The 16,904-nt window shown below is 36.2% G+C and overlaps 1 protein-coding gene across 2 annotated transcripts in view; it reads left to right on the top strand.

Moving 5' to 3' along the window:
- LOC136866119 (AN1-type zinc finger protein 2A) overlaps positions 1–16,904 on the top strand; it is a 91,676-nt gene that overhangs the window by 55,652 nt on the left and 19,120 nt on the right. The gene's annotated exons all lie outside the window — the stretch shown is intronic.

Here is a 16,904-nt window from a genome sequence, read left to right as displayed (position 1 = left end):
TGAGTATTCGTCTCCCTGTGTTTCCCCATTTTGCTTATTCTGTGCCCATATCTTAATCTTTTCTTGCTAAGCTTATGTTAATAAACCTTATTCGTTTTAATTGACCTGTGCTCTATGTTATGGTCTCTCTGCTTTGGAGACGTGACTTTTACACTTTATTTCTCTAGTCTGAGGCCCGGATTCAGCTCCTGGCAGTTTCTAGCCAGTTTCGACCGATCTAGAGTAAATAGGTAGGTAGGTGGTGTACCACACACATATTATGAAAACATATTTCAAGCTCCCTGCAAAGTAATGACAACCTTTTCACTATAAATTTTCATGGGAACAGCCTTTCTGAAATTTAACCATACACGAAATTAGTTATGCACACTTATTCACTTCTGTGAAGGTATTAGATTATGCACAAGGAGAAGTATCACATTCTTATTTTATTTCAGTACCTAGTATTAAAATTAAGCAATCATTTACTTCAGCCTTTATTTCTAAGGAGTTAACAACTGCTATCAGTGCACTTATTGCAATCTCCCAATGTTTATTTACACCAGTCGGGAAAAGCTCTCTCGTGCATGTAGCAAGGAATCAGTACAAAAAATTATTTGATTGCATTCAATATAAATGCTGGAGTAGAAGTGTATGAATATTGATAACGGAAAAACTAACACGCCTGAATTTGCCCGTAATAACAGATGAATTGGTAAATGGGTTCTCATTGTAACCGAAGGATATTGCACAGATTAATATAGGAATTTTCAAAGGGCATAATAATAATAATAATTGTCATTACAATGGAGTTCTCTTCCACAGTACTACAGCAGCTGCGGTCTGATGTGTATCAGAGTCTAACATCTCACTTTAGTCGTAAGTGCCTGCGCTTTAAATTCCTCTTTTGCCGTGAATCATCCTTAGCAGCTTATGATGTCTTTTTCAAGCGTTCTTAATGTCCCATAACCATAACTAATAGAAATAAATACTTGAGAATTTTAACATTTTCTTACGCTAAGTGTGGGTTTTGTTCTGTGAGTTATGTTAAATTAAATACAAAATTGCAATGATCTTGTGGAGTAATTTTTGGGACTTGAAATATTTCTGTTATATGCGGGTTTACTTTAAATCGAAGTCATGCAAAATAGGGGTATACTGTAATTATGTTTGTAGTTTACACTTTATCATGAACACTGAGCATCTATTTCTCATATGATTCCACTCATGTACCATCGAGGAGAATATTTGTTCAAGAAGTGTATTTGAACCAGTAACACTGAGCACAACTTTGTTACATTTATGCACTTCTGTGACGCATTTTCACTGCTTTCCAGGATGTCCAAAGGGATGTCTCCAAAACTAGAGGGCTCTTCGTAGAGCTATTCCACATCAAGTCTGAAAACTAAAGACATTTGACTTTTCCTTCCAGAAAAGAAAAATGAATACTTTTCTTCAAACTGAAGACCAGTTGCTGTGCTGCAGCATTGTCTTCAAAGAAATCTTAGGACTGAAGGATATATTTTAGACCTTCATTATCAAATCTCATGAAACTTCTCTCTAATTTTCTTTCTGAATCACATAATTTTATTATTGAAAAATAATGGATAATGAGGGACACATCATTTTTTGCCTGAAATATGAGACAGGTAATAACCATAAGCTCTAGTTGGTTGGTGATAGAATCTGGGTGTTTTTGAGCAAAGACTATGTTTTCTCTTCTTCTTCTTCTTCTTCTTCTTCTTCTTTTATGACCACATAGGATCACTTTAGTCAGTCCGTCGTTCAGGTCTCTTTGAAGGGATTGTTCGGGCTTTGCGGTCCTCCCAGTACTTCTTCAGACGCTCCGATCTTCGTGCCCTTTCCTCAGTTGAAAATGTGCGTGTTGTTGGTTTGTTTTGTGTAAGGGTAAAGCGGAGGTTTGTATTCTTGAGTTTTGTATTCAATTTTATCTTATTTTTGGTGTCTTCTGTTGTAAGGCCTATTTCCTTCAGATCCTCTCTTACTTCTCTGATCCATTTACATCCTGTTGTGGTATTTTTTGAGACGAGATTGTGTTGTACTAGTTGTTTCAGAAGTCTCGAGTCCTGCATCCTCATGATATGTCCAAAGAATCCCAGTCTCCTCTTACGCATAGTATCTGTAATGGGTTTTAGCTCTTTGTACACGACTTTGTTAGGTATTAACCGCCACTGTTTTCTCTATTGGAGTCTTCAATATTTTTAAAGAAATCATCCCTACAAGGTTCAGTACTCAGACATGCTATGCTGTGCAAAAGCTTAGTGAATGTTTGTAGTAAGGAAGTAATGTTTGTAGTAAGGATGTAAAGGAGAGTGCATATAAGTCTCTGGTAAGACCCCAACTAGAGTATGGTTCCAGTGTATGGGACCCTCACCAGGATTACCTGATTCAAGAACTGGAAAAAATCCAAAGAAAGGCAGCTCGATTTGTTCTGGGTGATTTCCGACAAAAGAGTAGCGTTACAAAAATGTTGCAATGTTTGGGTTGGGAAGAATTGAGAGAAAGAAGAAGAGCTGCTCGACTAAGTGGTATGTTCCGAGCTGTCAGCGGAGAAATGGCGTGGAATGACATTAGTAGACGAATAAGTTTGAATGGCGTTTATAAAAGTAGGAAAGATCACAATATGAAGATAAAGTTGGAATTCAAGAGAACAAACTGGGGCAAATATTCATTTATAGGAAGGGGAGTTAGGGATTGGAATAACTTACCAAGGGAGATGTTCAATAAATTTCCAATTTCTTTGAAATCATTTCGGAAAAGGCTGGGAAAGCAACAGATAGGGAATCTGCCACCTGGGCGACTGCCCTAAATACAGATCAGTATTGATTGATTGATTGATTGATTGACATGAGCTAGGGATGAACATAAAGCTGTTGTATCAATTGGTATAGATGGTAAAACCATGCAGTTGGAATAGAAGATTTGCATTGTAATGTAAATAAAATATAAATAACAAAATTGGTGATATTGGGTACCATCTGCACAATACTTACGGAAATAAGTACTAGGTTGAGCATCAGATAACCCTTTCTCCCGAGGCAATGGTCATAGGCTGACTAGGATCCAAATTTGATTCCTTATCCCTTTCAGACCTGAAAGAAAACTGGAGGTGTGAATTTTTGTTTGTATGTCAAAAACTGACTAAAATGCTCCTCAATACACATATTGATAGTTTATTTTACAAAGTAAAAACTAACATTCGAAAAAAAAAAAAAAAGGACCTACACAATTGTGCGTATCAAAATTCAACACCTCGTTGTATCACATACGATGATGTATCTTCAAAATTTACGTTCACGAACCAATGTACACACTTTATTGAATATATTCCGGTGTTCAGTAAAGCTTTTAGATTAATATTAACGCAATAAATAAATACTTACTTGTGGCACTACTGCTGCTACCCACCATCTCGCCGATCAACTCTGCTTTTTAAACTCTTCTTCCTTTGCCCTGGCGGTCAAGAGCATACTAAAAACAATTGAACTACACGCCATGTGTCCCGCACAATCACTGCAGTCTGGTCTAGTGCCAAAAAAACATCAAATACGGTCAGGGATAAAGAAAATACGAACCCGCACAATTGTGCGTACATGGTCTGAAAGGGTTATCTTACCCGACAATATTCTTAACCCCTGAAAATGAATCTGGATAGCATGCCAGGTTTTCACTCCATCAAATAAAACTTTACTATTAAGTAACTATATGAATTTACTCAACAACAAAAAAACAGAACAGTAACCTATTTTGCCTCTTAACACATCATATCTCGTAAAATTGACAAGCAGCATATGCAGTTTACACTCCAATTAACTACAATCCTTTCTTATATACATTTATACCTTTCCATTACATACTACAAAGGGTAATTTTCCAATGGACTCTGCATAATATCACTTGTACACCCTTATTTACTCTTTTAGTAAGGTCAAGGTGCAACGACCAGTCTTACACTTGGATGCCCTTATTTATCACATGCATCATAAATGTTCACTATTACCACTTAGTACAATCACGTTTTTCTAGATAATATCACTTGTATACCCTTATTTACTATTTAGTAAGGTCAAGGTGCAACCACCACCCTTACACTTGGGTGCCCTTACCACGTGCATCACAAATGTTCACTATTACCATTTTGTCGTGACACTGGTATTTTCACGACGTGAAGTGTTGTTAAGTCAGATTGCTCCCCGAGTGGTTTGGGAGATTAATTCTAGGGCCTAGGAGATTCGCTACGCGTAAAGAGATTGACAACCACGTTTAATTCCAGCAGATGATAATATATACAGTATTTACAAGCGCCTCCACAACCTCAAATGATATGTACATCAAAGACTTGGCATGGTCGACTCTCAGTGGTAAATTATTCTAAGTCCAAACTCGAAATGCTAGACATTATTATTATTATTATTATTATTATTATTATTATTATTATTATTATTATTATTATTATTATTAAGACCTCAAAGTGCTGACTGACAGAGCTTCTGCTCGTAACTCCCGGTAGATTTGATCCAAAAGACCCCGTCCAGGGTGTACTCCCTGGTTTTATACCTACTCCTTGTCACATCTGTATTCTAGAAAGGAATCGAAGTTCTCTACCCTATGGAAACTGACTTCAGCCAATCAGAACGAGAACACCCATTTTCATTCAAGGGTTTTCGCTTTTTCTAGAAGACAATCTACACACTTGGGAGGGTGCAGTTTCCTGTTATGTGACTAGCCACTGCTCAACCAAGCCATTTCTTCTGATTGCACAACTTGCTACCTTTCTACACTCGATATGCTTTCATATTCCAAGACCCTTATGTTTCTTATTTTACATTGAATCTCTCCTTTAATATTATTCATATTATTTTGGCTTCACTGCCATTACATAGAAATAATTATATACTCATATTCTCCCCTTTAATATCATCTCTTGTCTCAGCGACACCATCCTTCCTACATTCCCAATCACAGGTTCGATCCTCGGAAGAGTGGTTGTCCTGAGCTCAAGACTGGGGCGGACATATGACAGCTTAGTACAATCACATTTTTCTAGAGCCCTCCCCACAGGAGGCAGTATTGATAGCTATTTGATTTGATCCGTACTTATTTGTCTAACTCTATTAAAATCTATTTAATATAGTAAGTGCTAGGTTTTAATAGGAGGCAGGCCGGTGAAATTTGCATGAAAACGGGGAAATGGCCTTGAATTCCAGAACTTTACAGGGTAAATTACACCTTTGGGGAAGCAAGCTGTTAGCCTCAGGAAAGTTCAGTTTTGCTCTCTGGTTTTCGTTAATGATATTGCTGAATAACCCAGTAAGCCTGTTTGTGCTGGTATTTCACATTCCATTCAGAAGTTAGAAATTTATTCTATGTTGAGTGATACGGTGAAGGGTAGCGAATATTTGTCGTGTGATAGCCTACATACGGATTAGGAACATAATCTTATGAAGTTGGCTGGTGCATATTTGTTGTGGTAGCTCAGTTACGGATGCTGAAAAAGTCATGAAATTCATTGCTAAAATGAAGACAAAATTAAAATCCAGGAAATGTTGTATTCAAGATGACATTTAAAGTCGAAGTTTAACCTCCAAATAATTTATCGTTGAAGAATGTGACCAGAGAACAATGTTCAGTAACCCAATGGTCCGAAATATAAGGCTTCAGCTGACATTTGTTTTAGAAAGAGTGTGATCTGCAATAATGCGCTGATATTTTTATGGGCCCCAGTGCAAATATTTTTATATTTGTTGTCTAGTATTTTACACACCTTCTTTCAGTACACTGTTGTTAATAAGCCCTAAGTGGAAAAGGTTTTCGTATTTGTTCTCTTGTCTTTTCCATGCCTTTTAATACCATCATCTCATCTTTACCTTCGCTGTAACGCACATCCTCGTAAATAGTACTAGACAAAAAGATACATAACCTGAATCTTAACTTTTGCGTCCAGGTTACATTTTCAGTGTTTTTGTTTTCTATAACAGTTTCAGTTATACAGTTAATTTTAACATTTGTTCGTATGTGTATATTTCAGTCCTAATTCTGTTTTTGACCTGGACTTCCACATTAGAGCTTAATAAGAGTCTGATATTGGATTATAGTAATACAATTTCAAAAGTAATAGAGCTAAACAAACGAAAACGCCAAGGAACACGTATACCACCGCGCTAAATTTCACTATATTTTCAGTAACCTTATTACCAACCCAGTAAAAATGTTACTACATCTTCCGCATTACAATACCGCCGTTAAAATCCGTTGGTAGTACGCAACAAAATATTTAACTTCTAGTTTCCAAAACATTAAGGCCACGGCCGCTTCCTTCCAACTCCTAGGCCTTTCCTATCTCATCGTCGCCATAAGACCTATCTATGTCGGTGCGACGTAAAGCCACTAGCAAAAAGAAAAAAACTTTCCAAAACTGCAGCCTACGTATCTGGCCGTTTACCTGACAGTCATATTACAGGCCCTTAGTTTAATATTAGTACTGAAAAGGTGGATTTTTCCTTTTACTTATCTGTTAAACCATACTATTGAATTCATGAATAACCATTATCCAACAGGGATATGTTAATACTTGGTATGTTTATCCGAATACAAGCTTTTGATTGTGTATGTATGGATTCAATGAAAGATATAGGCTATCTAGGCTATTGTTTATAAGGATGCACGTTACGGCAAAGGTAAAGTTTATATTCATAACTAATGCCACTGATGCAGCGTAGGATCATTAATTTTATTATTAATTCAATTTATTGTTTGCTCATTGAATAAGTCGTTAGGCTACTATTCTCACATTGTATTGAAAAGAAAGTAACTTAACTGGCAAGCATTTATCTCACTTTAGCGTAAATACTTTTGTAGCAAGTTGTTATGAAGTAAAAGAAATATAACCTCCTTAACATCCTCATTCGACGGACGAATCGCCATGAACAACGTCGTATACCTTTACTCCATATGTGCGTCGCAGATAGATTTGGAATCGAACCCACACTTTTGACATGCATTTTAATTGTTAGGAAATTTGTACTATCACCTCTAGTACCCTACTGACTATCATTTAGAAGGTAAAAAAATGTTAGACTATTGGAACTCGAACCCACGAAAAACTGCATAGCAACAAACGATGTTGCCCTAATGCTCACGGCTATCCATGAAGCTTCCTGCTGACTGCTTGTGTGCTACTGGTAATATAGTCAGTAGCAACAACTTACTAGCTTGGGAAATCTTTAAGAATTCTGTGATAGCTGGACAGGAAGCATGACATACTTTATAAATATATACATAGATTACATTGTAACAACTTAATTTCACACAGCATCATGCAGATGTAGATTCATCTTGATGTCTAGCCATCTTGATTCTTTACAGTAGCGTCCCCGAGCAAAGGAGCAAAGTCCCAGATAAGTGTTAACAGCCTCTCCAACTTCGGCGTAGCTATACTTGAGAATATTTTCCCAGATTGCACATAAACGAAAGTCGTAGTACGCGTTTTCAACCAAACTTCCAGATAAATGTCTAAACTGCCAAATAAATTTATACAGCACTTTTATCTGGCTGTCGTAGTACAGGCCCTAAGTAAGTTATAACATTTACTTGGAACTAGTTTCGACGCTGGTGAGCGTAATTTTCAGTCAAGTATTTACAATTGCCTGTTCTCTCATCTTCAGCCAAGTATTTACGATTGCCTGTTCTCATATTTGGATGAAAATTATGCTCACCAGCGTCGAAACTAGTTCCAAGCAAATGTTATAACTTGTTTAGTTTATCTATTATTCTCGGTTCAATACGGACTTAAAAACGAAATTCTTAAATTTAAATAGTACGGTTGCTTGCTTAACACATTCTCTTTCCTTGTCCCCTGCAGAAATGTCTTTCAGAGTTTTTACTGAAAAACTAACCTCAGATATCAGTCATCTCTCTGCGCCGTATTTTGAGATGTATCATATTCTTATTTATTTCAGTACATTGCATTAAAATTAAGTGATCATTTACTTCAGCCTTTATTTTTAACAAGTTAACTACTGGTATCGGCCACGTTATTTATGCATTTATTACAGAAACAGGTTCTTTTCATTTTGAATTGTGTTTGTGTCGACGAGTATTGATAATCGACTCAGACATCACCTCCGAGTTCGAATGCCGCCGAGAGAACTGGCTAATGCACATAGTGAGAAAACTATACCGAAGATGGTCGATCACATTCAATATAATCGCTGGAGTGCATAAATATCGATAACAGAAAAAATAACATATTCATAATCGCTCGTAATAACAATGCATCAGTGATAGGATTTTCGCTGTAACATAAGGATAATACACAGTTTAATATAGTAATCTTCTAGGGACAGGAAAAGCTGTCATTAACAGCGGAGTTGTCACTTTATGCTGTACTCCTTATAGCAAACTTCTACTGTACTTCAAAATGTAAATCTTGTCGAATGAAGCCATAAACACTTAGCTTACTACTTGAACTAGCAGAAGTAAATTCTGTGCAAAACAGTACATTAGCTCCAGATTGCACGTACGAACCACCACACACTACGCTATCTCAGAGAGAAATCAAGAGGAATGAACACAGTAATAAACGATGAATCAACCAGAGATTGAAGAAGTAATTGAACAGTCACACTCACACAAGTTTATAAAGCCTAGCTCCACATGGCGATAGCGTCACCAAAAGTCGACTGGTAGCAGTGCTCTCTGACATATCTAATAGCTTTATCAGTCAACAAAACCTCTTTCAAAATCAGAGCCTTCATATTGGCTTTCCTGCAGCTGATACATAAAAATAGCGCCATAATGTGTTCATTCTACATTGATGCATCATGAGTTTTGCTTAATTTCGTCATTTGTAAACAGTTATTTCAGTATACTTTTTAGCTATTTTTATTTTATTTTGTCAGTAATTTCGCTAAATTTTTATTTCCACTTCTTAGCAATAAAAGGTCAACCGATAACTTAGTTGATTAGCATATTGTATTTTTGCATAAGTATAGTACGCGAACCTTTTCTTGAGCCCTGAACTCCATAGTTCTGAATGGGAACTAGGGCTCAAGCAATAGCAAATGCCGAACATACGCACATTGTAACATATGCAGATGATACAGTCATTTATGTAGAGGGTGATAGCTGGAATCTTGTCAGACAGAGAGCAACTCGAGCACTGCTTAAAGTTAAAGAATGGTTAGATAATAATGAATTATTTTTAAACATTAAAAAGACAAGATTTATGAATTTTTCAGTAACAGATACACGGAACGATTTTAATGAATTAACTGTACACATCAATGGTAAATTTAAATGTAACTGCTACAAAATTTATAAAGTAAGTAATGTTAAGTATTTGGGATTATTAATTGATTCAAACATGAAATGGAAAAGTCACATTACCGAATTAAGAAAGCAAATCAGAAGAACTGTTTATATATTTCACAATTTAAAATACATATCCAGTATGAAATTAATTGTTTAGAGAGGTTTATTACACTTTAGTTCAGTCTGTTCTTAGCTACGGAATATTAGCATGGGGAGGAGCCTACAAAAAATGTAATCAATAAAATACAGGTTGTTCAAAACCTTATATTATGAATAATGTACCAGAAAGGAAGATTATACCCAAGTAATCAATTATATGCTGAAGCAAATATATTTAATATAAAACAGCTCTATGCCCTTGAAATATACAAATATATTAACAAAAACAAAAAATAATTGAGAACATTAAACATGAATATTCAACACGCAGTAAGATGTACCACTGTTGTATGTTATACAAACCCAAACTTAACATAACAAATTGCAATTTCTTGTACTTCATTCCAAAATTCTTTAATGTCCTTTCTGGCTCTTTACAAACTACTTCATTAAGTCAGAAAATGAGTCTGAAGTGTCTTAAATCCTTTGTCAGGGATAATAAAACTGTTATGGAAGGAATAACTAAATGAGAATATCACGTCACCATATTCAATTTCTATTCGATGCTCCACCATGTGCTGTTGATCATATCCATCATTCACTCATACCCATACTCGTACTTGAGGCATCATTTAAAAATATATTTCTTTCTATGTTGTTAATATTCTAAATTACCGCACACAAGGTTTCACCTTACGTAGTATTTTACTGATATCTACTCGACTCTGTTAAGGTTGGTGTGATTTTTTTATGTATAATAATAATAACAATAATAATAATAATAATAATAATTTATTTGTGTGAAAGAGATAGTTACAAGTTCAATTTATTTTAAGTAATAATAATAATAATAATAATAATAATAATAATAATAATACGTCTGTAATATACGTGGTTTAGTTACAAGATTAATTTTTCTCAAGTAATAATGTTATTACAAGAGTTATGTATATAACTAACAGTGTCCTGTAAATATGTAAACAACATGAGTGAATAAATACTACTACTACTACTACATATTATATCAAAGCATGAAAGTTTGAAAAAAATTTCAGCTGTCACTTTAACAAGTAGGGCCTAGTCTACATATATAATTGACCCATCAGTCTGAAATAGTAGCAGTCAAGAACTGTTCTCATGTTAGACATTATATTACAATATGTTGAAAATGCCCTTTCACTGTCTACATTACTGACTGGGTTCGATAAAGGCTGGTCTCCACTGATAAACATTTAACAATAACGTGTTAAATGTTAACTGGTGACACCATCAACATGTTAAATGTTGAATATTGTTTCATTTAACATTGTGTCCACACTTAATAAACATGTTAAACTTGACTTCCTTTTTCTGTATACGGGTAGTACATTATATCAATTTGTGGTAATACATTTAGGTGATGTCTAGTATTTTCAAACAAGGACAATGGACTCAGACGAAGAGGATTACCAGGCGAGTTGGCCATGCGGTTAGGAGCACGCGGCAGTGAGCTTGCATCCTGGAGATAGTGGGTTCGAATCCCACTGTCGGCAGCCCTGAAGATGGTTTTCCGTGGTTTCCCATTTTCACACCAGGCAAATGCTGGGGCTGTACCTTAATTAAGGCCATGGTCGCTTCCTTCCATATCCTAGGCCTTTGCTATCCCATTGTCGCCATAAGACTTATCTGTGTCGGTGCGACGTAAAGCCACTAGCAAACAGAAAAAACGATGAAGAGTATTTGGCCTTTGTTATTGCCACTGTTGCTTCTTGTTATGATTTAGAAATGCAGTTTTATTAGGCACATTTTCATCCTGCTCATTGCTTCAAAAGAAAACCACTTTGAAGTATAAACTTGATTCCCCCCCCCCCCCCTGACTTTTCTGAACTTTTTACAATTCTTGACTGTACTGACAGCGGAGGGACGCTAGGTTGGTTTTTTTTTTTTCGATGCACTCGCAGGAACAATTATAGATAATTTTGAGTTCCTGGAAACTGTAGGCTTTCTTCGCTTTATCTCTGTATTCCTTTGATGAGACATCCCACAAACAAGCCCCATCTAATATATCATTAATTAAGTCCAGAGTAATCTCCTTGCTCCACTCCATTTCTAACTATAAATTTTAGTACCAGTATAGTGCAGAGAGAATGACATACTTACGCGTACCATATTTCTAGCTTATAACAAAGAAAAGGAGTATTGCTAAGTGTTGTAACTATAATCCTACTTCACGAGAAGTACACCATTTGCGTCGTTTAGGCTATCTGTTGGAATGGAAACAGCACAGAAGTTGGCAAAGCTGTGCCGACATCTCACGAACAACGAATTGACTTGACCTGTTTTCCACTTGGAGCGGAAAACACGCTAACATGTTAAAAGTGTTAACCTGAACATTCTGAGTTAACATGCAAAGTCAGTTGGAAGACACAATCACAATATACATTGTCAATTGTAACATGTTAAATTTAACATGTTGGTGTTAAATGTTAATCAGTGGAACCGGCCTTAAGGCCTTCACTGCAGCTTGTACAAAATGCTCATATTCTGGTTTCAGGAAAGGAAGAATGGCAAGCACATCAATATTTCTACCTGTTCTACATGAACTACTAACTAGATCACTAAACACTGTATATGGTTCATGATATTCTGGCGTTGAAAGTTCTCATTGGATGCAAATTTGCTTTATCACATGAAACAAAGATTTTAAATGGGTGTTGCTTTGGTAGTTTGGAATGTTTATCCGAGGTTGTCTAAGAAAAAGAAAATGCATCCTCTAGTAATTTAAAGCCCTTTGAAAGGTCACTAAGCTTAGATTTAAGTATACCGAGCTTGATAGCTGTAGTCGCTTAAGTCCGGCCAGTATCCAATATTCGGGAGATAGTGGGTTCGAACCCCACTGTCGGCAGCCCTGAAGATGGTTTTCCGTGGTTTCCCATTTTCGCACCAGGCAAATGCTGGGGCTGTACCTCAATTAAGGCCACGGCCGCTTCCTTCCCAGTCCTAGCCTTTTCCTGTCCCATTGTCGCCATAAGACCTATCTGTGTCGGTGCGACGTAAAGCCAATAGAAAAAACTTAAGTACATGAATTAACCCAATGGCTGCCAAGATTAGTTGTAAGGTGATGCTCTGTGAATTGTAAAACTGCCACAATCCGATGAGATCTGATGCTGTAAAGGCCGGTTTTCAAATACCATTTGTTCGGGTTTAACGTAACGGATGACTCGCGTATGCATGTTGGCTGATCCATGGTATCTCTGACTACAAGCAAATTCCATTTTCTCTCTGACAAAGAAAATATAACATTCTTACTTTTTATTTCTTTGAGAGGTTGGCACGCGCTGGCCATGTTGTCCACCACGAAATTTGCACGGGAAGTTTGTTTGATGTGGGGTATTGCTTTTGTAGAGTGGAAGAGTCTTGCCAGCACTACCCCGGAAATTGGAACTGTGATGACTATAAGAAACATGAGTTATGCTTCTATTGAAAACTCACATTACGTGCATCAAAGTATGGATGTTTGTAAAAATTCATCCTGCCACCATGGCAAGTAGGGCCTAGCTTATGTACATAATTTATCCATCAGTCTGAACAGGATAGAGATACCATGAGTTACATATTACTGGGAGTCAGAACTGCTCTCCTGCCAGACATCATATTAACTGTACACTGAAAATGACCTCTTGCTATCAACCTTACTGACTGAGATCCATAAAGCCTTCACTGCAGCTTTCACAAATGTCCATATTCTGATTAAAGGGAAAGAAGAATGGCAGTCGCATCAATATCTGTACCTGCTCTGCATGTACTTCAAAGTAGATCCCTAAATAGTGTGTATGGCTCAAGATATTTTGATGTTGAAAGCTCTTATAGGATGGGAATTTGCTTTATTCGATGAGACACTTTATCAGTTTTTTAAAATTACCTTCACTATGCTTCTTGCAATAAAGAGATTACTGAGAAAAGAAATGACAATATTTTCCTGTGTCAGGCTTCATTAAGTGGTTCAGCTTTTTCCCACTTGCTCTCCTTACAGATTGGAACAAAGATGTTAAATGTGTCTGAATTTGCTCTCATAGTTCAGAAAGTTTATCCAAGATTGTTGAAAAGAAATGCATCCTCCAGTAGTTTTAAAGTTCTTCGAAAAGTCACTAACCTTAGATTTAAGTACATGAATTAATGATATCCTGGAGCTCTCTAATATGAGCAGCAGTTAGAACATTTTGAGCAGTGTTCAACAAGAAAATTGCTAGGCGATTTTTTATTAATTTGGGGTCAGAAACTACATTTTGGTGCTGAATTTAAATTTTGTGTGAACATTCTGTAGCATTTGCAATGACTTTCACTTCCCCCTCACAAACAATTTGTGTGCTGGGGTTGTACTGTAATTAAGGCCATGGCTGCTTCCTTCCCAGTCCTAGACCTTTCCTATCCCATCATCGCGATAAGACCTATCTGTGTCTAAACACACATTGCCTTTTTTCATCAGACGTTTTATCACAGAAAATTGAAACTCTCATTTTTCAGAGCTCCTTTTAATCTTTCCTCCTCTTTGATTCGAGGTACAGAACTTTCCCGCGGTCTTCTAGGTAAGGATAAATCTGCAGCAACTTTTAAAAAAATCAATAGGCCAAATATTAGAGGGCTGTTTAACACCATTTGAAGTAATTAAATATTTATATTTCAAAAGAAATGAGGGATCCAGCGCGCACTAGTTAGGCCTAAATGCAATTAAACAGGAAAACTAGCATAACTGCACAAGATTATTAGAAAAACATGACCTCTTCCCCACCAGAAATGTGTAGTATCACACAAACGTGGTCTGTATTTGTTTAACTACTCTCACCTTTGGATGATCCAACTTTTTCCAGTGGAATAAAGGCCACTATGAAAACTCGGGTTGCAGATAAAGTGAATACTTATCTATAGTTTTTTGCTCGTTTTTTGTGCTGCACTAGAGTCCGTGAAAGTAATTTGTCTTCTGACGCCTGTCGTCGTTAAGGCAAAAGTTGATCAATATATTTCTGGCATGTGTCCTTTTTCTGCCACTCAATTTGCACATTGCAGTATTTGTTCATCAGTATCTTTCTAATTCTGTCAAATGCGTCTAATCCTTCCAATGAAAATTCTTAATCGTGATCAAAAACTGCCACTACTATTTTAATTAACTGCAGCACAGAAATAAATTACAAAATATTAAATTAAATGCACCAATTGGCAGCAATTTCAAACAGGCAGTACACCGTCACGCATTGGTGAATATCTCACTTCATAGGAAGTGAAGTTAGCGATATTCAATATGATATATCTTAGCTTTCGATATATATAAGGGGTGTGAAATCATTTGTGACAATGATTGTAGGATTTTATTGCCATGACTCGCCTCGAACCTCTGTTGTAAAGTTCAAATGACGTGAATCCATGTAATGTCGTCAATTATTTAACAATTCTACTTTAAGTTAAATATCCTCACGTTTTGTGTCAAATTTGTAAAGTTTCACAAAAATCTTGCGATTTCATGCTTTGCGGAAAACAGATGCTTCTAGCAATGAGTAGAACTGATGACGACTCAGTATGTAGCTGCTATGGATTACCTTACTAGTCATTATTAATGGTGGAACTCCTTGATAGTAATGCATGCATTATTAGGATATGAAAGGTTTCTGTCGATGACAAATTTGGAATGCTTTCGGGTTTTGTGCACAGCAAAAATTTCACTCATATAATAAAAATGTTTTTGAATTTCACAGACATGAATAGAATTCTAGTAGTTTCCTTATACCAGTGCAATATGTGCTATAATCATGATTGTGTATACCACTGACCAAATAGTACTATATTTTAAAAATTTGCTTTGAAGATGCCCTTATAATAGAATAGAATAGATCTAATACCTATTACCATTGAAATTCCATGTGCTTGACTTTTTGAACTGACCTCATTGAAGCAGTCAGTTAGTCATTGTTCTGCTCTTCCCAAGATACAGGGTTTGTTCTCAGCTGAGGTAGTTATTGGAACAACTCGTATTGTTGGCTTCTCGAACGTTAAAAGAATCATCACAATGTAAAATTCAAACACCCTAGCATCTCTTGAAATATATAGCAATTGAGGGGACATAAACAGATAACATTATTATTTACAATAATGAAAAAGTTTGATTCACCAAATCACTGACCCAATAGAGATTTAAATAGGAACTGAAGGAGAAGAGTTACTCTGAAAGAATAAATTGTGCAGGAGCCAGGCAATTTTATCTATTTACCCTTATTAATATTTCCATCTACAGTAGAGCCCCAGTGATCTGAGCTAATTTAAGATGACTACCTGGAATTATGATAAACTTGTATTACACAGAAATAACAAATTGAAGGGTAATGCATGAATAAATGTTTACTCAGTATGAAAAAATCTAAATAATGCAGTACATCCTGTGGTAGATGTGGGCTGACATTACAAAGTTCAAAAGAAACACAAATTAAAATTTTAAAGAAATTATCCAGTCTTTTGTTTTAATACCGAGCTCGATAGCTGTAGTCACTTAAGTGCGGTCAATACCCAGTATTTGGGAGATAGTGGGTTCGAACCCCACTGTCGGCAGCCCTGAAAATGGTTTTCCGTGGTTTCCCATTTTCGCACCAAGCATATGCTGGGACTGTACCTTAATTAAGGCCACGGATGCCTCCTTCCCACTCCTAGCCCTTTCCTGTCCCATTGTTGCCATATGACCTATCTGTGTTGGAGCGACTTATAGCAACTTGCTTGTTGCTTGCTTTTGTTTTAAAGCACAGTAGAAGTCCACATAGCGAGTATGGCATGCAGTGAGAACCCTATTATGACGACAGTTATTTCTGTCCCTTGAAAATTCATGTATTAAACTGTGTATTATCCTTCAGTTACAGCGAGAACTATATCTCTGACACATCCGTTATTACGAGCGATGAAGCATGTGCTGTTTTTTCTGGTAACAATATTTATTATATGTAGGAACCTCATAAACTTAATTGGATTTTAAGTTACAACAATATTTATGCCGTCCAGTGATTATACTGAATGCGATCGATCGCCTTCAGTATCATTTTATCATTATGTGCATTAGTGAACATGTTTTTATAGTAAATGCATAAATAGCATGGCCGATAGCAGTTGTTAACTTGTTAGAATTAAAAGCTTGTAAATGATCGCTTAATTGTAATACTATGTACTGAAATTAAATAAAAATGTCATACATCTCAAGATATGGCAAGAGTGCATCACTGATTTCAAATTTGTTTATATTTTCTCGTGTCTGGTTAAATTTCAGAATGGCTATTCCCATGTAAATATATAGCAGAAAGGTTATCATTTCTCTACTGACACCATTTTCTTTATACATACAGTGAAACTTGGTTAAGAAGTTCCCACATAAGAAGTTTTCCCACCTAAAAAGTGTGATATTCTTGATCCCTTGATCAGTTGCATTAAGATATATGTATATTTTTCCTGTTTAAAGTGTTCTGTTGTAAATATATTTCCCAGCT

This window comes from Anabrus simplex, chromosome 3, assembly GCF_040414725.1.
Source record: "Anabrus simplex isolate iqAnaSimp1 chromosome 3, ASM4041472v1, whole genome shotgun sequence".
Taxonomy (NCBI): Eukaryota; Metazoa; Arthropoda; class Insecta; order Orthoptera; family Tettigoniidae; genus Anabrus; species Anabrus simplex.
The sequence above is the reverse complement of the archived record's forward strand: the minus strand, read 5'-3'. Positions and strand labels throughout refer to the sequence as shown.